Source organism: Ornithorhynchus anatinus, chromosome 4 (genome assembly GCF_004115215.2).
Source record: "Ornithorhynchus anatinus isolate Pmale09 chromosome 4, mOrnAna1.pri.v4, whole genome shotgun sequence".
In the NCBI taxonomy this organism is placed as follows: Eukaryota; Metazoa; Chordata; class Mammalia; order Monotremata; family Ornithorhynchidae; genus Ornithorhynchus; species Ornithorhynchus anatinus.
Genome location: NC_041731.1, coordinates 41,321,029 through 41,343,529, shown reverse-complemented (window position 1 = coordinate 41,343,529; position 22,501 = coordinate 41,321,029). Strand labels below are relative to the sequence as shown.

Here is a 22,501-nt window from a genome sequence, read left to right as displayed (position 1 = left end):
CCCGTGGGACTCCCAGTCTTCATTCCCATTTTACAGATGAGGTCATTGAAGCCCAGAGAATAATAATATAGATCCAAGGTCATCAGGTTGTCCCACGAGGGGCTCACAGTCTTCATCCCCATTTTACAGATGAAGTCACTGAAGCCCAGAGAATAATAATAATAATAATGATGATGGCATTTGTTAAGCGTTTACTATGTGCCAAGCACCGTTCTAAGCACTGGAGTATTCATTCATTCATTCATTCATTCATTAGTATTTATTGAGTGCTTACTATGTGCAGAGCACTGTACTAAGCGCTTGGAATGTACAATTCGGCAACAGATAGAGACAATCCCTGCCCAGTGGCGGGCTCACAGTCTAAATCGGGCAGGCAGACAGCAAAGCAAAACAGAATAAAATAGAACAAGACAACATCACGAAGATATATAGGATCAAGGAGATATACACCTCATTAACAAAATAAATAGGGTAATAAATAATGTATACAAATGAGGACAGGGCTGAGGGGAGGGGAAGGGGGAAGAGCAGAGGGTGGGAGCGGGGGAAGGGAGGAGGAGCAGAGGGAAAGGAGGGGCTTAGTCTGGGAAGGCCTCCTGGAGGAGGTGAGCTCTCAGTAGGGTAGATCTAAGGTCATCAGGTTGTCCCATGTGGGGTTCACAGTCTTCACCCCCATTTTACAGATGAGGTCACTGAGGCCCAGAGAAGTGAAGTGACTTGCCCAAGGTCACACAGCTGACAGGTGGCAGAGCCCAGATTAGAACCCACAACCTCTGACTCCCAAGCCCGGGCTCTTTCCCCTGAGCCACGCTGCTTCTCATGCTTAGTATTACTAAGCCTGAAACTGTCAATCAATCAGGCATATTTATTGAGGGCTTACTAAGCATGAAACTGATAATCGATCGATCATATTTATTGACACCGTGTGCACGGCGCTGCACTAAGCACTCCTGCTGTGCTACTATTATTATTATGGTATTTGTTAAGCATCTGTCAGCTGTGTGACTTTGGGCAAGTCACTTAACTTCTCGGTGCCTCCGTTCCCTCATCTGTAAAATGGAGATTAAGTCTGTGAGCCTCACGTGGGACAACCTGATTACCCTGTATCTCCCCCAGTGCTTAGAACGGTGCTTAGCACATAGTAGGCACTTAGCAAATACCAACATTATTATTATTATTTACTATGGGCCAAGCACTGTTCTAAACGCTGGGATTGATCCAAGGTAATCAGGTTGCCCCACATGGGGCTCACAGTCTTAAAACCCATTTTACAGATGAGGTAACTGAGGCCCAGAGAAATGAAATAACTTGCCCAAGGTCACACAGCAGACAAGTGGCGGAGCCGGGATTAGAATCCATGTCCTCTGACTCCCAAGCCCATGTTCTTGTCACTAGGCCACGCTGCTTCTCTAAGTGCTACTAAGTGTTACTAACTGCTAGAGTAGATAATCAATCAACCCACGTTACTGACCATTTACTGTGCGTGCAGAGCACTGTACTAAGTGCTTGGGAGAATACAACATAGAGTTGGTAGGCACATTTCCTGATATTAAATAATCAAGTTGGACGCAAATTAATCCCCATTTTCAGAAGAGGTAACTGAGACACAGAGAAGTTAATGATTTGTCCAAGGTCACACAGCAGACAAGTGGCAGAATGGGGTTTAGACTGTGAGTCCGTTGTTGGGCAGGGATTGTCTCTATCTGTTGCCGAATTGTACACTCCAAGTGCTTAGTACAGTGCTCTGCACACAGTAAGCGCTCAATAAATATGATTGAATGCATGATTGAATGAATGATTAGAACCCAGGGCCTCTGACTCCAAGGCCCAGCCTCTTTCCACTAGGCTGTGCTGCTTCTCATGAATCTGTCACCATTTTCCCTCCCTAATTGTTAGATTGAATGCACCTTTGAGGCAAGAAACAGTGTTATTTTCATCCTTGAGTTTTTTTCCCAGGGCTTGTTCAGTGCTTTGCACATAATAAAGGCTGTAATACTCAATACTATTTGAATGAATGCTGTCAGTGACCACCCTATTAAACAATCTCTTGAGGGGATGCCAGGCGATACTAAATATCTAATTCTAGTAACTGTGGCATTTCTCAATTGCTTTCTATATGCCAAGCACTGTGCTAAGCACTAGGGTAGATACAAGACAATCAGATCCTACATGGGGCTCATAGTCCAAGTAGGAGGGAGGTCAGGTATTCAATCCCTCTTTTGCAGATGAGGGAACCGAGGCACCGAGGAGTTAGGTAACTTGGGCAAGGTCTCTCAGCAAGTAATAGAGCAGGGATTAGAACCCAGGGCTTCTGATGCCCAGACTTGGGCTCTTTCCACTTAGGCCATTTTGCTTCCCATCTGGCACTATACCAACCTGACCAGGAAATATAGTGATCTTATTAATAATAAAAGTCCAGTCACCTCTGTTACTGTCAAGGACTATTGTACAAACCCTTCTTTACATTTCCAAGAAGAAAAAATTCCCATATTTGAGATATTCTGAGAAATTTGGAGAGGAGAGAGTACAAAATTGGGAGGGAGAATGCAAAATAAATTCAACTGAAAGACAATTCAAACTGCCCACTACTCTTCAGAGGCCAAGTCAAGAGGAAAATCAAGACCATTTCCCAGACAATATAGATCCCAATCCCATTTTCACCTGACTTAGCCAGATACTTTTGGAAAAGTGGAACTTTTTCCCGAGTAATTGTCTGAACTCATTTTGCTTTGTCAGTAGTCGTAATAATAATAATTATTATGGCATCTGTTAAGCACTTACTATGTCAAACACTGTTCTAAGTGCTAGGGTAGATACAAGCTAATCAGGTTGGATGCAGTTCACCATCCACATGGAGCTCACAGTCTTAATGCCCATTTTACAGATGAGGTGTTTGAGGCACAGAGAAGTTAAGTGACTTGCCCAAGGTCACACAGCAAGTAAGCGGCAGATCTGGGAATGGAACTCATGACCTGCTGACTCCCAGGCCTGTGATCTAACCACTGTGCTGTGCTCCTTCTCAATATGTCACTGTGGGCAGGGATTATCTCTATTGTGGTATTGTTCTTTCCCAAGCGCTTAGCACAGTGCTCTGCACAAAGTAAGCACTCAATAAATACAATTGAATGAATGAATGAACCCTAAGATTTTTTTCCATTAAATATTAGCTCCATTTTGGGTGAACATGGGAAGAAGGTGACACATACATCTTAGCACTTCGAAGCACTATTTTTGGATTAATTGATTAAGGTGAAGGTTCCAGCAGTCTACATGACAGTGGTTGATTAAGATAATGGATGTTGCTTTAAAGACAGAGCTGTGAATCTATTTTAAAGTTTTAGTGATTACCATCGCATTGAATGTTTTGTTTGCGTGTTGAATATTTTGAATGGTATTTGTTAAAAGCATACTATATGCCAGGAACTGTACTAAATGGTGGGGAAGGCACAGGCCATGCCCCACGTGGGGCTCACAGTCTCAATCCCCATTTAACACATGAGGTAACTGAGGCACAGAGAAGTTAAGTGACCTGTCCAAGGTCACCTAGCAGGCTAGTGGTAGAGCAAGTTTTGGAGCAGGCAAGTGACTCTCAGGCCCATAGCTCTTTCCACTAGGCCACACGGTTTCTCCATCTTTGTACTCAGTCTTTTAGATTTTGAGACAGTTTACATCGGAATTATTTTTTTAAAACGTTTAACTCCAACAGTAATAGCATCTGTTAAGTGTCTACCATTTTCAAGTGTTCTGCACACGGGGAGCGCTCAATAAATTTCACTGATTGATTCAAAGCTCTGTATTTATACTGTACTGCACTGGAAATTAAGTATTTCAGCTGAGATACAGACACACTCCTTAGCCCCCAAGAGACATCACATCTAAGATTAAGGGAGAAAGGGGTTTGGTAACAGATACATAAGAAGAAATGAAAACATAAAAATACAAGAATGATGATGAGCATGAAGAGAAGAGTTAGACATTGTTCTTACTGCTTAGGAGAGGAGGGTTTTAGGCTCCTTGCAGCTCAGTCCAGTGGTCAAAGTCACAGCTGCAGTTCCAGCTTTCCCAGCTTTGTAAAAGATTGGAAGATCACATGATGAATTGGTTTCGGTCCTGGAGCAGGGGCCAATGATGGCATGAAGAGGCAGATTTTAATCCCTGAGGTGAGCATAAATAGTAAGAAAAAAGCTTTTAAGCCGTCAAAAAGGTAGTGAATTGAGTGTAGTCTTCCTCACAGTCAACATCTGTAGGGAGATGTGGGTTTCAAAACATTGAGAGTTTTTCATTTTTTAATGAAAAAATATGCTTCTCACATTATTAAGGGTCATGAAAATGAGCTAGTTCCAACCCTCTTGCTCTGTCTTTTGATTAACTCGAGGAAAAACTAGCAGTTGACAGTTTTCTTTGAGATGCTACTTCCTACACAGACCAGATGCTGATTCTTAGAGAAAACTTTTAGGGTACTCTTTACTTCTTGTTCTTTCGATTTGTTCTGCTCTCTCTCAATTTCGACACTGATTTTGTTTTTCAAATCCAACAAATGTCACATCGATAAAAGATTTCAGATTTCTTTGGATTGACTGTAATGGAATTTCTCACAAGCCAATCAGGCAACCTGTAATTTAAACAAGCTGAGTCCACAGAGAAACTGGAACTCTGCCCCACACATCTCTAACACTCTCTCCATACAGGACATTTCCAGAATTCAAATGTTTTTATTTCTTGTTTTCATCTTTGGATGCAACCATCGCTCATATCGTCCCCTCCACTCTACCGAGACTGCTCTCTCTAAGGTCACCCATGACCTCCTTCTTGCCAAATCCAATGGCTCCTACTCCATTCTGATCCTCCTTGACCTCTCTGCTGCCTTTGACACTGTCGACCATCCCCTCCTCCTCCGTACCTTATCTCACCTTGGCTTCACGGACTCTGTCCTCTCCTGGTTCTCCTCTTACCTCTCTGGCCGATCATTCTCGGTCTCCTACGCTGGAGCCTCCTCCCCCTCCCATCCTTTAACTGTTGGAGTTCCTCAAGGGTCAGTTCTTGGCCCTCTTCTGTTCTCCATTTACACTCACTCCCTCGGTGAACTCATCCGCTCTCACGGCTTTGACTACCATCTCTACGCAGATGACACGCAGATCTACATCTCCGCCCCTGTCCTCTCCCCCTCCCTTCAGGCTCGCATCTCCTCCTGCCTCCGGGACGTCTCCACCTGGATGTCGGCCCGCCACCTAAAACTCAACATGAGCAAGACTGAGCTCCTCATCTTCCCTCCCAAGCCCGGTCCGCTCCCAGACTTCTCCATCACCGTGGATGGCACGACCATCCTTCCCGTCCCGCAGGCCCGCAATCTCGGTGTCATCCTTGACTCGTCCCTCTCGTTCACCCCCCCACATCCTATCCGTTACCAAGACCTGCCGGTTTCACCTCTACAATATCGCCAAGATCCGCCCTTTCCTCTCCACCCAAACGGCTACCTTACTATTACGGGCTCTCGTTATATCCCGGCTAGACTACTGTGTCAGCCTTCTCTCTGACCTCCCTTCCTCCTCTCTCGCCCCGCTCCGGTCTATTCTTCACTCCGCTGCCCGGCTCATCTTCCTGCAGAAACGATCTGGGCATGTCACTCCCCTTCTTAAACAACTCCAGTGGTTGCCTATCGACCTCCGCTCTAAACAAAAACTCCTCACTCTAGGCTTCAAGGCTCTCCATCACCTTGCCCCTTCCTACCTCTCCTCCCTTCTCTCTTTCTACCGCCCACCCCGCACGCTCCGCTCCTCCGCCGCCCACCTCCTCGCCGTCCCTCGGTCTCGCCTATCCCGCCGTCGACCCCTGGGTCACGTCCTCCCGCGGTCCTGGAACGCCCTCCCTCCTCACCTCTGCCAAACTGATTCTCTTTCCCTCTTCAAAACCTTACTTAAAAATCACCTCCTCCAAGAGGCATTCCCAGACTGAGCTCCTCTTCCCCCTCTACTCCCTCTGCCATCCCCCCTTTACCTCTCCGCAGCTTAAGCCTCATTTTCCCCTTTTCCCTCTGCTCCTCCACCTCTCCCTTCCCATCCCCACAGCACTGTACTCGTCCGCTCAACTGTATATATTTTCATTACCCTATTTATTTTGTTAATGAATTGTACATCGCCTTGATTCTATTTAGTTGCCATTGTTTTTACGAGATGTTCTTCCTCTTGACGCTGTTTAGTGCCATTGTTCTTGTCTGTCCGTCTCCCCCGATTAGACTGTAAGCCCGTCAAACGGCAGGGACTGTCTCTATCTGTTGCCGACTTGTTCATCCCAAGCGCTTAGTACAGTGCTCTGCACATAGTAAGCGCTCAATAAATACTATTGAATGAATCATATGACAGGAAAAAACTGTGTACAGAAGTCAACACATCAGAGTTCTAGATTATGAGTCCGCCATAATGGAATAGGCAAAATAAAGTAATTCTCCTCTAGACTGTAATCTCTTTGAGGCCAGGGAACGTTGTCTACCAACTCTGTTCCATTGTACTCTCCCAGTGTTCTGCACACAGCAAGTGCTCAATGAATTCCATTCATTGATTCTCTTTCATCGGTCTCTCGTAAGTCTGCTTTTTAAAAAATCATTTAAACTTTTAATTCACCTTTTTATATTCCCATCAATTTAATTCCAATTCATTTGGGGTACAGCTCAGCCTAATTTCTCCTCTCTCAGCAGCTTTATTGTAGCATTTGGATTTTGTTTTTGGCTTAGATGTTTACCAATTTTTGTTGATGGATAGAGAGCATGTGAAGCAAGTCACTAGAGAAACCCATACAGCATTGTTGTTTTTTTTAAAATTCTGATGTTCGTATATTTTCTAGTGCTGTCTTGCTGCCAAATTTCAATAATCTGTGATAATGAACAAATGAAGCTCACAAATGCTCCCCAAATTTAGCAACAGTTGAAACTTCCCTCTCCAACAGTTGAAACTTCCCTCTCCACTGAATCCTTTCAAGAGCACATCACAAATAACACCTTGTAGTGTAGTAATAATAGTAATCATATAGATTAAGCACGTACTATGTGAAAAGCACTGTATTAAAAGCTGGGAGAAGTTCACCGATGAGATTTAGACATGGCCCTTGGTCCCCAGAGGGCTTGCAGTATAAGATTGCCACTTGTCGGCTGTGTGACTGTGGGCAAGTCACTTAACTTCTCTGTGCCTCAGCTACCTCAGCTGTAAAATGGGGATGAAGACTGTGAGCCCCACGCGGGACAACCTGATTCCCCCGTGTCCACCCCAGCGCTTAGAACAGTGCTCCGCACATAGTAAGCGCTTAACAAATACCAACATTATTATTATTATTATTAAGATTAATGGGGGGACGGTTTGGGGGACAGATCCCTAAGGAATCAGCAAAAATGTAGAAGACAAGGATGATAAAAACGAAAGGAGCCGCATATGTCTCCCCACTGCTCAAAAGTCTCCAATGATTGTCCATCCACCTCCTCATAAACAGAACTTCCTTACCATCAGCTTTAAAACACCCATCAGCTTGTCCCCTCCTATCTTAGCTCACTGATCTCCCACTACAGGCCAGCCCTGATCTCATCTATCTCACCTTCAACCCCTTCCCTCATCCTCCCCCAGGCTGTAACTGTAGAGAAACCTGTAGAGAAGCAGTACGGCTTAGTGAAAAGAGCCCGGTCGTGGGTTCTATTCCTGGCTCCGCCACCTGTCTGCTGTATGACCCTGGGCAATTTGCTTCACTTCTCTAGGTCTCAGTTACCTCAACTATAATATGGGGATTAAGACAGTGAGCCCCACGTGGGACAACCTGATTACCTTGTATCTACCCCAGCTCTTAGAACAGTGCTTGGAACACAGTAAACACTTAACAAATACCTTCATCATCGTCATCATCATCATCATCATCATCATCAACTTCCTCTCCATCCGCATACACTAGAACACCTCTGTCCCCACCTCCAAAGCCTTATTAAGGGCACATCTCCTCCAAGAAAACTTCCCCAATTAAGCCCTCTTTTCCCTCCCTCTCCCTTCTGCATTGCCTATGCACTTGGATCTGTGACTTTTGGGCATTTGATAGTCATCCCACCTTAGACTCAGCACTAATGTAAATATCTTTAAATTATATATGATAAAATATTTATTTATATTAAAGTCTGTCTCTCCCTCTAGATTGTAGGCTCGTTATGGGCAGGAAATGGGTCTGCTAACTCTGTTATACTGCCCTCTTCCAAGCACTTAGTACAGTGCTCTGCACATAGTAAGGACTCAATCATTACCACTGATTATGATTGATACAAAGTACTGGGAAGCTGAGGGTGAGGTGACAATCTAGTGCTTAAAGTTCAAAGATGGCGCAGAAGGGAGAGGGAGTAGAAGAAATGAGGCTTAGTCAGAGAAGGCCTCTTGGAGGACATGTAATTATAATAATAATAATTATTATGGTATTTGTTAAGCACTTACTATGTGCCCTGTTCTAAGCACTGGGGCAGATAGATATAGGGTAATCAGATTGGACACAGGCCCTGTCCCATGTGCGGCTCACAGTCTTAATCCCCATTTTACAGGTGAGGTAACTGAGGCACAGAGAAGTTAAGTGACTTGCCCAAAGTCACCCAGCAGACAAGTGGCGGAGCCAGGATTAGAACCCATGTCACCTGACTCCCAAGCCCGTTCTCTTGCCATTAAGCCAAGCTTTGAAGATGGTCTGTCATAGATGAAGGCAGATGTTCATATCCAGAGAGGGGACGCAGGGAAGGGGTCTGTGGTGAGAGAGACAAGATTGAGGTCCACTAAGTAGGTTGGCAGTGGAGGAGCAAACCATGCAAGTGGGCTGGATTGTATCAATGCCATCATTATTATTAGTAAGAAATCCATGAGGTTAATTAGGGGTGAGCCAATTGAGTGCCATAAAGAAGATGATGAGGCGTTTTTGTTTGACATGGAGGTGGTTGGATAATGACTGGAAATTTTTGAGAAGCAGCATGGCCTAGTAGACAGAACAGGGGCCTGGGAGTCAGAACAACCTTAATTTCAACTCTGCCATTTGTCTGCTGTGTGACTTTGGGCAAGTCACTTAATTTCTCTGTGCCACACTTACCTCATCTGTAAAATGGGGATGAAGACTGAGAGTTCCATGTGGAATGGGGACCGTGCCCAACCTGATCATCTTGCATCTACCCTGGTGCTTAGTACAGTGCCTGGCAAGTAGTAAGTGCTTAACAAATACGTGGAAAATGCACAGGGAGACATGGAAAATGATTTGGGCAGCAGAGTGAAGTAAGAACTGGAGTGAGGAGAGACAGGAGGCAGGGAGGTCACTGCAGTAGTTATGGCGGGTTAGCGTAAGTGCTTCGATCAAAGTTTTAGCAGTTTGGATGGAGAGGAAAAGATAGATTATAGCAATGTTGTGAAGGTAAAACCAAAAGGATTTGGAGACAGATTGTGTATGTGGGTTGAATGAGAGAGGTGAGGCAAGGAAAATGACTATGTTATGTGTTTGTTAGGGAGGATGGTGATGTTGTCTAAAAAAATGGGAAAGAAGGTGAGGGATGAGGACGAGTTTTGGGTGGGAAGATGAGTTTTGATTTGGACATATTAAGTTTGAAGTATTGGGAGGAAATTCAAGTTGAGGAGTCCCGAAGGCAGGAAGAAATGGGAGAATGCAGAGGAGAGGTAAGGGCTGAAGGGGTAAATTTGGGAGTCATCAGCATAGAAATGGTAGTTGAAACCAAGGGAGTGAATGAGTTCTCCAAAGGAGTGGGTGTAGGTGGAGAATAGAAAGGGACCCAGAACTGAGCCCTGGGGGATTCCCAAGTTAGAGATGGTGGGAGGTAGAAGAGGATCCCGCAAAAGAGACTGGAAAGGAGACACCAGCAAGATAGGAGTAGAGTCAGGATCGGACAGTGTCAGTGAAGCCCAGGTTAGATAATGTTTCCAGGACAATAGGCTGGTCCACGGTGTTGAAGACAACTGAGATGTCAAGGAGGATTAGGATGGAATAGTTGCTGTTGGGTTTGGCAAGAAGGAGGTCACTGGTGACCTTAGAGAGGGCAGTTTCCATGGAGTGAAGTGGGCAGAAACCAGACTGGAAGATGTCAAGGAGAGAAATGGGGGAGAGAAAGTGGAGGCTGTCCTTGCTTCATTTTGCTTTCTGGATCATTTAAAAAAAAAAATTAAAATTCAGTTTACATCACCCCCTTCTTCAAGAAACCCCTGTCCAAGAGGCCTTCCCAGACTAAGCCCCACTTTTCCTCATCTCCACTCCCTTCTGCATCATCCTGACTTGCTCCCTTTGCTCTTCCCCCCATCCCTTCCCCACAGCACTTATGTATGTATCTGTAATTTTATTCATTTATATTGATGTCTCTTTACTTGTAGTGATGTCTGTCTCCCCCTTCTAGACTGTGAGCTCATAGTGGGAAGGGATTGTCTCTCTTTGCTGCTGAAATGTACTTTCCCAAGCGCTTAGTACAGTACTCTACAGACAGTAAGAGCTCAATAAATACAGCTGAATGAACGAATGAATCCACCTCTACGTCCAAACTCTTTCCATAGGTTTTTAAGCACTCAGTTGGATCACCCCCATCTAGCTTACCTCACTGATTTCTTCCTGCAACTTAGCTTGCCCATTTCACGCTTCTAAAGCCAGCCTATTCACTTGTACCTCAGTCTTGCCTATCTCACTAATAACCCGTTGCCCACAATCCCCTCCTCCTTCATATACAACAGTCACCATTCTCCCCGCCTTCAAAGCTTCATTAAAATTGCATCATCTCCAGGTGGTCTTCTCCCACTAAGCCCTCATTTCCCCTACTCCGTCTCCCTTCTGTGTCACCTATGCACTTAAATCTGCACCTTGTAAGCATTAGATATTCACCCCACCCTCAGCCCCACAACACTTACATATACATCTATAATTTATTCAAATGTCTGTTTCTCCTTCTAGACTGTAATCTCCATGTGGGCAGGAAATGTGTCTACCACCTCAGTTGTACTGTACTCTCCCAAGCTCTGATTACAGTACTCTGCACTCAGTGAACGCTCCATAAATATCATCGACTGACTGGTCGATTGACTAACTCCTTTCTGAGCTCTGAGCAGGGACCAGTGGGAGTCCCATTGGCCTGGGGTTGGGGCAGCCTCTGACAAACTGGAGTGTCAGTTCTTCCTACTTCCATTTTAGAGAAACTGAAGAAATGGAAATGGCCATTTGATTGGAAACAGACAGGAAGAGGAGGGAAATCTAAGAGACTTGATTATGCTGAAAGGGATAAACAAGGGTTGTGTAATCAAGATAGTTTAGCTTCCCATTTGATGACAGGTCATTAACAATTTAATTTCACTTATCTAGGAGAAAGAGTCCATATGCTCCCATCGGGAGCTTTTCGGCAGCTGGAAAATAAGGAGGTCTTACAGAAATTAGCCATGGGTGCAAAATTAGTGGTGATTTTTTTTTTCTCCCTACCAAATTCAAATTCTCATGTCCTACAAAATTGTGTGGAAATATTTCAGCTAATCAGCTTTCTGCACTGGGTTGGTTAACCAAGTCCAATTATGTTGAATGATATGAACATTTGATAATTTCACACAGGCATATGCCCATTACTGTAAGGTTATTCAAACTTTTCCCCAACTGCCGTCCCCTATTAGTTGAACAAATTTATGATTAAGTATCCAGCACCCTGGCTAATTAGATTTCTCCTGAACTTAACTCATGTCCATTCAATAGGGTAGAAAAGTAATAATAATGATATAAATGATAAATAATTATATTTGTTGAAGTCTTACTATGTGCCAAGCACTTTACTAAGCACTCGCATAAATACAATTTAAGCAGGGTGGACACAGTCCTTGCCCCACATGGGGCTCACAGCCTAAGTACGAGGGAGAACAGGTTTCTAATTCCCACAGAGAAAGATTGTGGCCTATCAATCAATCACTCAAACAATTAATCATATTTACTGAAAGCTTACTGAGTGCAGAACGCTGCACTAAGCACTTGGGAGAGTACAGTATAATAGAGTTGGTAGAAATATTATTTCCCCACAAGAAGTTTACAGTTTAGAGGGAGAGTAGACATAAGTATAAATGTAGAGATTAAATTATGGATACGTACATAGGTGCCATAGGGCTGAGGGAGGGGTGTATAAAGGATGTGAATCTAAGTACCAGGGCCTTGATGCAAAAGGGAGAAGAGGAAATGAAGGCATAGTCAGGGAAGGCCTCTTGGAGGAGATGTGATTTTAACAATGTTTTTAATAAGGCTTTGAAGGTAGAGTGAACATCTGTTGGATAAGAAGATGGAGGGAATTGGAAGCCAGAGGCAGGATGTGAGCAAGAGGTTGGCAGCCAGATCAAAGAGATCGAGGTACAGTGAGCAGGCTCACAGTAGAGCAGCCAAGTATGTGGGCTGGGTTGTAGTAGTAAATCATGGAGGTGTGGTAAGAGGGGCCAAAGTCATTGAATGCTTTAAAGCCAATGGTAAGGAGTTTCTGTTTGATGTGGAGGTGGATGGGCAACCATTGGAGGTTCTTGAGGAATGGGGAAACATGGACGGAACAGTTTCGTAGAAAAAGGGATCTGGGCAGCAGAGTGAAGCATAGACTGGTGTGGGAGAGAGGAGGCAGGAAGGTCAGCAAGAAGGCTGATGTAATCAACAAGCAGACTAGGATAAGTACATTTTAATACACTTGAATGGAGTTTGGATGGAGAGGAAAGGACGCATTTTAGTGATGTTGTGAGGGCTGAACAGACAGATTGACTATGTGGGTTGAATAAGAGAAATGAGTCAAGGAGAGCACCGAGGTTATGGGTCTGTGAGACAGGGAGGATGGTGGTGCTGTCTACAGTCAGGAGGTGGAATGGGTTTGGGTGGGAATATGAGGAGTTGTATTTTGGATATACTAAATTTGAGGCGTCAGTGGGACATTCAAGTAGAGCTGTCCTAAAGGCAGGAGGAAATATGAGATTGCAGAGAAGGGAGAGATCAGGGCTGAGGTTGCAGATTTGGGAGCCATCTGCCAGGAATGGTAGTTGAAGCCATAGAAGCAAATTAGTTTTCCAAGGGAGTGGGTGTAGATAAAGAATAGAAGGGGACACAGAATTGAACCTTGAGGAACTCTCACAGTTTGGGGTGGGAAGAGGAGGAGGAACCCATGCAAAAGACTGAGAATGAGCAACCAGACAGATGGGAGGAGAACCAGGAGATGACGGTCAGTGAAGCTGAGGTTGGATAATATTTCTAGTAGAAGGAGGTGGTCCACAGTGTTGAAGGCAGTTGAAAGTTTGAGGAAGGTTAGGATGGAATAGAGTCTGTTGGATTTGGCAAGAAGGAGGTTATTGATCACTCTTGAGAGGGCAGTTTTGATGGAATTAAGGGGGAGGAATCCAGGTTATAGGGGGTCAAAGAGAGAATTGGAGGAGAGGAGGTGGACACAGCAGGTGTAGGCAACCTCCTCAAAGAGCTTGGAGAGAAATGGTAGGAGGGAGCCACGGAATCAAGGGAATGCTTTTGTAGGAGAGAGGAGACATGAGCATATTTGAAATCAGTGAGGACAAAGCCACTGGAGGGTGAACAGTTGAAGATGGCAGTCAGGGAAGGAAGAAGGGAAGGGGCGAGCATTTTGATAAGGTGCGAAAGGATGGTGTTGGAAGCCCAGGTGGCGGGAGTGGATTTTGAGAGGAGGCAGGCAATCTCCTCTTGAAACACTGATGGGAAAGATGGGATTGTTGAAGAAGGGGCAGGAGGAGGGAGGGACTAGGGAGGGGCAGGGGAGATTTTGAGGAGATCACGCCTGATGGTTTCAATTTTCCCAATAAAGTAAGCTGCCAGGTCTTTATGGGCAAGAGATTGGGAGGTGGGCAGTGGGGGATAGAAGGGGTTTGAGGAGGCAGTTGCGTATTTGAAAGAACTGGTGAGAGCAATGGGCATGGGAGTCAATAATGACAGAGAAATAATGCTGCCGGGCAGAGGAGAGGGCAGATTGAAAGTAGGCAAGGATGAAGTTGAGGTGGATAAAGTTAATTTCCTCCAGCAGAGCTCTGCAGTCTGCATACAGGAGTGAAAGAAGTGGACCCTGGAGGTGATCCAGGGTTGTGGGCTAGTCGTATGAAGTTGGTGAAGGGATCGGGGAGCAAGTGAGCCAGTTCAATAGAGTGGGTGGGTGTCAGTGTGGTCATCAAGGGAATGTAGTTTGGGTATGGAGATTAAATGGGGCAGATGACCTGAGAAAATTGGATGGAGGCAAAAGATCAGTGTGCTCTGTAGGGGAATGGGACAGATGTGTGGGAAGGGGGTGTGTGGGAGAGAAGGCAGATGAGGAGGTTGGGGTTGGATAGAGGGATTTCAGTGTTGATGAGAGTAGAGATTATACAGTGACAGAGATAATGAGATCTATTGTAATAATGTTGGTATTTGTTAAGCGCTTACTATGTGCCGAGCACTGTTCTAAGCGCTGGGGTAGACACAGGGGAATCAGGTTGTCCCACCTGGGGCTCACAGTCTTAATCCCCATTTTACAGATGAGGTAAGTGACTTGCCCAAAGTCACACAGCTGACAAGTGGCCGAGCTGGGATTCGAACCTATGACCTCTGACTCCAAAGCCCGGGCTCTTTCCACTGAGCCACGCTGCTTGGGTCCAAGTTGATGAGTGGGTGCCATGAAATAGAGCAGGAAGTCAGTGGAGTTGAGGAGTGATAGAATGCGAACAGTGGAAGGGTCATCAGGAATATCCACATGGATATTGAGATCCCCAAGGATCAATGAAGGACTGGAGAAAGAAGGAAGGAATGTGAGAAAGAAGCAAAGAAACAGTATGGCCTAGTGGATAGAGCATGGGCTTTGAAGTCAGAAAGACCGGGGTTTGAATCTCTGCTCTGCCTCTTATCTGCTGTGCGCCTCAGTTACCTCCTCTGTAAAATGGGGATTAAGACTGTGAGCCCCACGTGGGACAGGAACCGTGTACAACCCTATTTGCTTCTATCCAGCCCAGCACTTAGTACAGTGCCTGGCACATAGTAAGCCCTTAAATACCACCATTATATTATTATTATTATTGGGGAGATTCAGGTTTCATTGACGGTGCGAAGGAGCAGTGAGTGGGTCAGGAACAAGTCAAGGATGAAGGGAAGCCTTTCCAAAATGGAGTGTGGATTCCACAAACTGCCCGTGGATGAGACTGTAAGGGGGTATGGGGAGGGTATGGGGCCGGTTTGGCATGAGGGGTGGGGATGGGTTGGATGGGGTGAGCTGATCAGAGCTGGTGTGGTGGGAGGGAAATGAGTGATGGCATTGAGACAGAACAACAGTGGAAAGGGACTAGTGGAAAGAGAATGGGCCTGAGAATCAGAGCACCTGGCTTTAATCCCAGATCCATCAAGTGCCTGCTGAGTAACCTTGGGCAAGTCATTTTACTCCTCTGTGCCTCAGTTACCTCATTTGTAAAATGGGGCTTCAGTACTTGTTCCCCCTCCTACGTAGATTTTAAACCCTGTGTGGAACAGGGACTGTGTCTGACCAGATTATTTTGTATCTTCCCCAGTGGTTAGAACAGTGCTTGGCACATAGTAGGCGCTTAATAAATACCACAGTTAAAATGGTGCATTATTAATAATAATAATAATAATGTTGGTATTTGTTAAGCGCTTACTATGTGCCGAGCACTGTTCTAAGCGCTGGGGTAGACATAGGGGAATCAGGTTGTCCCACGTGGGGCTCACAGTCTTGATCCCCATTTTACAGATGAGGGAACTGAGGCACAGAGAAGTTAAGTGACTTGCCCACAGTCACACAGCCGACAAGTGGCAGAGCTGGGATTCGAACTCATGAGCCCTGACTCCAAAGCCCATGCTCTTTCCACTGAGCCACGCTGCTTCTCATTTTACAGATGAGGAAACCGAGGCACAGAGGAGTTTAGTGGCTTGCCCAAGATCACAGAACAGACAAGTGGGGGAATGGGGATTAGAACCCAGGCCTCTAATTCCCATGCCCATGCTTTTTCTTTTTGTATTTAATTTTGCCCAAAAGGCATTTTATGAGGAGTGAAGAGGCCCCACACTAACCGTTGAGAGCGGGGATTTCGGATTCCTTCTTTTAGTTGAAGCTTTAAACAGCTTGAGAGGATCAAAGCTCTTAGGAGGAGGAGGACTGGAAAAACAACCACGATTTCTGTTTTCCTTGTTGTGAAGACCTGGCTACTGAATGAAAAGAGCTCTAGGAAAGTGACTTAGAAGGGCCAGTTGGAAGGCATTTAAAATACATTGGGTCCATTATTTCTATGAGGATCGGCAAGTGGTCCATGGCCCTTGATGATAGGCGTGTTTAAGCCACAGGAAGTTGATTGGCACCACCTGCTGGGACATTTCCCAAAGCACAATATTTAGGATCAGAGACTGTAGATAATTATTATTTTTTGCATCTTGGTGGTGACAATCAGGGTGGTCACTGATGGCCTCTGTGGTCCCTGGATTAATCAGACACACATGCGGTCACAAGAATTGCAGTATAATGATGCCGCACTTGCCACTTTGCAGAAAACTCTGAAGCTACAAGGAGCTACAATATTTCTCTTGGGGGATCCCTACCCGCTGTGGCTGGGCAAATCCACTGGGATCCCTGCTGTCTTCCCTCCATGGCACCCAGGGCCCCCGCCCCTTCTAAGCTCGATGTGTGCAGAGCTAGCTTAGTCTGAGTGCCCTCATTGCTCTCCGCACACCAGACAGTCTCCCTGGCTCTCCTCCATGCCATTGAGGAGTGGCCATCCCATCCTATCTTCCCCCATTCCAGCAGGAAAGAGAAAGACACCTGCAACACGAGGCCTCCACCAAACCTCTTGAAGACAGGTGGCTGCTGTCGCCACTGCTGTGGCTCATTGACTCTAAGCCACAAGGAGCCTGAGATTCTGCTTCTCTAACCACAGACCCCTATTGATTTCTGTTTTTATTTTATGTCTTTGCCCTTCTCTTGTATTCTGTTTTAATGTTTTATTATTTCATTGCTCCTTATGTGTCTGTCACCAGTTCTCTCTTCCAGCTTATATTCTTAGAATGTGAGCCCCCTGAGTGCCAGGGACCATCTCTAATTCCCATCTTCGTAGATTTTCCCAGGGCTTAGTATAATGCTCTGCACCTGGGACTTAAAAATATTACTATTACTACTACTAATAATGGTATTTGTTAAAAGCTTACTATGTGTGAAGCACTATTCTAAGTGCTGGGGTACATACAAGCCAATCCGGTTGTAACACCTGTCCCACATAGGGCTTACTATCAAAGTAAGAGGGAGGACAAGTGTGATTCCCCATTTAGCTGAGGCACAGGAAAATTAAGTAACTTGCCCAAGGTCACGAAGCAGGCAATTGGTGAATCCGGGATTAATAATGATGATAATGATGGTATTTATTAAGTGCTTACTATGTGCCATGCACTGTTCTAAGCACTGCGGTAGATACAAGGTAATCAGGTTGGCCCACTTGGGGCTCACAGTCTTAATCTCCATTTTCCAGATGAGGGAACTGAGGCCTAGAGAAGTTAAGCGACTTGCCCAAAATCACACAGCTGACAAGTGGCGGAGCAAGGATTAGAATCCATGACTTCTGACTCCCAAGCCCAGGCTCTTTCCACTGAGCCATGCTGATTAGAACCCAGCTCTACTGACTCCCAAGTCCATGCTCTCCCCACTAGGCCATGAACCATCTCACTATTACTGTTGCTACTATCCCCCTCTGAACATGGCTGTCACTTCTGAGCTATGGATCTCGGCAAGAGTTGAGGAAGAGGGAAGTTTAGCACTTGCAATAAAAATACCAGCCCAAAGGCTCCTGATGCCATATGTGTAGCAGACAGGGGCAGAGCAGCTGAAAATTGCTCTGTCAATAATGAAACTAGAGTCGTGTTTAACCTGACACCAATCAGGACTATGTTGGAAAGTTATCTCTCAAGGGATAATTTTCCATTTACCTATACTTTTTTGAAAATAATTGCAATAATATAGTAATTATAATACTACTTACCCTGTATTAGTAAGGTGTAAGGTACAAAGTGGGAAACAATTCAGAGAGACCAAGGGCCTGAGAGTCAGATGACCTGGGTTCTAATCCTGGCTCCATTACTTATCTGCTGTGTGACACTGGGCAAGTCATTTAACTTCTCTGTGCCTCAGTTGCTTCATCTGTAAAATGGGGATTAAATCTCCCTCCCTCCAATTTAGACTCCGAGTCAATGTGGGATAGAGACTCTGTCCAATCTCATTACCTTATATCTACACTAGTGATTAGAATGGTGATTGAAACATAACACTTAATGAATATTGTCATTATTGTTATTATTATCATCATCATCTACCCCCAGCATTTAGTGCAGTGCTTAGCACATAGTAAGTGTTTAACACACACACCACAATTAATATTATCATTATTAACAGTAATGCTGACTGTCTTATCGTTTAGAGGCCTCCTTTTTGGGTTATTTGTTAAGTGTTTACTACATGCCAAACACTGAACTAAGTGCTGAGCAGGTATAATCCAATCCGATAGGATACATTCTCATACGGAGCTCAATCTAAGTGGGAGGGAGGGAGGGAGTCCGATGTCGTCAAGCGGTCAAGTGACTAAACTGAGATTAGAACCCAGGTCTCCTGAACCCCAGTCCCATGCCCTTTCCACTAGACTGAACGTTTTCTCACGTTCATTACATTTATAAATTATGCACAGTCTCTTCTTGGGCATTCAGTGATTTTCTCGTGCCAAAAAATAATTCATTTTCATCACTGGATGGCTGAACTCACCTTGGGATTAGAGACCATAATCATATTTTTGAAAATTAAAGATCTGACTTTTCTGTGTGCTGTTAATGTGATCGGACATCTCACATAAAGTGGTAGGTCCCATGGAAGACTGCTCCTTGATGGGATTTGAACCTGTAGTTCTGAGGAATGTAGAGTCAAAAAACCAATAATACGGAACAGGCCTTGCATGCAGAGGTGGGAGTGTTCTCCTGCAGCTTTTTAAGATTTGGGGTGAGAAACAGAACTTACACAAAGTAATTCTGCTTTCCTTTCTTCCTATCCTGTTCCTCTCCTTCTTTCTCAGATGTCTCTGGCTTCGGTTTTGTGACTGCTATTCAGTGAGGCAGAATATCTATCTCTCCCTCTAGACTTCAAGCTCATTCTGGGCAGGGAACGTATTTACCAACTCTATTGTACTCTCCTTAGAGTATAGCGCAGTGCTCTGCACACAGTAAACACTCAATGAACACCACTGATGGTGTTGATGACGATGAAGGTAGGGAGGAATTTTCTTTAACATGCTCCTGAGCAAGCTACCAAACCACCCCATCCATGGTACATACACGTAATAATTTAGAACACTTATTTCCATATGTATATTTGCAACTCCCTATAAAGATCTCTAGTCTGTAAGCTCCTTGAGAGCTGGGATCATGTCTACCAACTCGATTGTTTTGCACTTACCCAAGGGTTTAATACATTGCTCTGCACTCAGTAAACACTCAATAAATACCATTGATTGATCAATTGATGTTGCTGCCTGCCAAAACACGCACCACATGCTTGTTTAATTTATTTCCTCATTCCAGAATCAACAGAGGTTATAATCATATTCTCAGGGTAAAAAATAATGTATATTTTTGTTATTTTTTTCCAGGGAAGAGGAGAGAACATTTAGGAGAGCAAAATTCCCAAATAAACATAATAAGATTCTTAGTGGTGAAGATTAGCAGTAGAATTCATGCTTCTGATTAATGTGCTTACATTATTGAGTGAGTTCTATTCCAGGGAAGGTGAAGTAAAATTCAGGATGCTAAGAAATTTAGAAAGATAAAGAGCCTGGGTTTCCCTTTCCATCTTGGATGAGACACAAAGGCTTGGAGAACTTTGGAATGGTTTGCATCACTCCATAGTGTTCCTCAAAACCAGTGTAAATGGTTTGAAATTAAATCCTGCAAATGCTTGGGGTTGGATTTAAAAGGGCAGAAATGGAGAAAATCAGAGGTTGCTAGAAAGCTATGGATATTTTTCCTCTGTTTTTTTGGGGGGAGACACACATACACACACACACACACACATCGGTAATGTTTTTTCCTCTTCCTTCGCAGACACGCTGTTTTGACGAGATGTGAACAGAAGACCAATGTGGGTCTCAATAATGTTGGTATTTGTTAAGCGCTTACTATGTGCTGAGCACTGTTCTAAGCGCTGGGGTAGACACAGGGGAATCAGGATGTCCCACGTGGGGCTCACAGTCTTAATCCCCATTTTACAGATGAGGTAACTGAGGCACAGAGAAGTTAAGTGACTTGCCCACGGTCACACAGCTGACAGGTGGCAGAGCTGGGATTCGAACTCATGACCTCTGCCTCCAAAGCCCATGCTCTTTCCACTGAGCCACGCTGCTTCTTAATTAGTAGCCCTGAAAAGCCTGAAACCGCTTAGAGGTTTAAAATGATAATATATAGTTTTTCTCCAAGCCTCATGCCTCCACCATCCGGCTCTTCCGTCCTTCCCTACCTCCCTGCACTCACCACAGGCAAAAGGCAGATGAAATAAGGAAACACTTTTTTTTTGTCGTGGGGTTGCAGACACTTGGCTGGTTAAGGAATGTGTACTCATGAAAGAGATGCCCATAGGACTAAGTGGGAATAGAAGCTTGGACATTCAAAGATAAGAGAACAGGTCCCAAGCAAACATCATTAAGTTCAACTGTAACAGAACTCCTCCCCACAAACTCCTGCAGAACATAGGTTGTATTTCTTTTTCGGGGCTAATTTTACAAAAGACACAACTCATATTCCTGTTGATTGAACAGTTTTGTGTTGACAGGAGTGAAGATTTGTGATGAAACTTATCATCAGCCCAGCGAGTGGATCATTAGTTCTCGTCAAAGCGGCAAGGAACTGCAGATATATTTTATGGCATGCTCAGAAGACAAACATACGCATTTATATGTCACTTGTTGCAATATAAATGCTAACTTGTACTTCTTTCAAAACTTTTAATGAATTGTATACATTGCTGAAGATTTATAGCAAGAAACGAATGACTCAAAATGTTGCTTTAACATATTTGTCACTTTGGCAAGAGCACAAAAAAAATCTGGAAGATATTACATTTAGAAATAAATCATAAATATATGCATCTTAAAAGAGTTTATTTTGGTCGTTAATGGTTGATGGGCCCCCCAGTGCAGGATTTAAAGTTAAATTATGCAAAATCAAAAACAAACCTTATAATACTTAATCAAACATGCATAAAACTGTCAGGCCCAAATAAATTCTCTCAATTAACTCGCTTCAGATTGTGATTGCATTTACTAATTTAATCAACACTAGAATAATTTGGAGGCAGGGTAATGATGAATTACTATGGAACTGCACATTAAAGGATGTTAAGGTAGTGTATTGAGAAAAGAATGCAAGGACTACTTTTGAGGTGGGGGGAAACAGCCACAGTTCTCTTTTTAAATAAAATAAATTTCTTTTTTTTTGTTTTTTCATGATGGTCATTCCATTAGAGGCTGCTGATAACAGTCACACACTCTGAAGTCAAATTAACATGTTGTCTTTCAAGGTCTGCTCCAAACTTTGTGTTATTTGAATTAACCACTCAGGAACAGACTCTAAAAGGAATAAGTTCCATCTCTTGCCTAGTTTTGGAGGCCTTAATGATTTCGTAGATGTTTCATCACATGTTGTCCTCTAGACTGTAAGCTCACTGTGGGCAGGGAACATGTCTACTAGTTGATATACTGTACTCTCCCAAATGCTTAGTACAATGCGCTGCACATAGTAAGCGCTCAATAAATACCACTGATGATGATGTTAGTTCTTCACCTGTTTAGAAAGGGAGAATGAAACATTTCCATCCACATATTCATTTCTGACTCATCTCAACAAAAGTCTTGTTTTCTAGTTCATCAGTAAATTTCATTTAACTGCTTTTTCCTCCAAATAATTATGCTTCATAAACTAGTTTCAAAATCACCCATCCTGAAAATTAGACTTTCCTGCAATAGTCTTTATTGTATGGCAAAGTTTTTTTTCCTGTTTTTTTTGTCTTAAAAAAAGAATTAAAACACAATCTCGGAGTTCCAGGATGCCCACCTTGGAAAGAACAATCGTTCAATCAATCAATGGTATTTAGGAGAGTACAGTACATCAGGGTTAGCAGATACATTCTCTGACCATAATGAGCTTACAATCTAGAGGGGAGAGAGTAGTGATTTGCTAGGATGCAGTAAGAAAGCAAATACTGCACGAGGTGAAGTTTTTATAAATAATGTATCTTGAATTGAATGTTCATTAAAATCATGTATATGCAAGACTGCAAATGGTACTGTAAATCATCAGAACACTACTATGATCTCATTTATTATCATTTAACTAAGATTTCTCAAAAGGCATTCTGGAATACACAGGTTTGCATTATTCTTCTCCTAATGACTTTTCTCAGACATATGATCTTCATGGGCAGAGAACATGTATGCTTATTCTTTTGTAT

General features: G+C 43.9%; 1 long non-coding RNA gene across 2 annotated transcripts in view; it reads left to right on the top strand.

The window, feature by feature from the left end:
• Positions 1–21,096, top strand: part of LOC120638310 — a 22,907-nt gene extending 1,811 nt beyond the window's left edge. The window contains exons 2-3 of one of the 2 annotated variants that reach the window (XR_005659895.1): positions 20,101–20,137; positions 20,825–21,096. This is a non-coding gene — a long non-coding RNA (uncharacterized LOC120638310). Of the gene's footprint in view, positions 1–20,100; positions 20,138–20,810 lie in introns of both variants that reach the window. The other variant, XR_005659894.1, reaches the window with a different exon arrangement.
• The last annotated feature ends 1,405 nt before the right edge of the window (positions 21,097–22,501 follow it).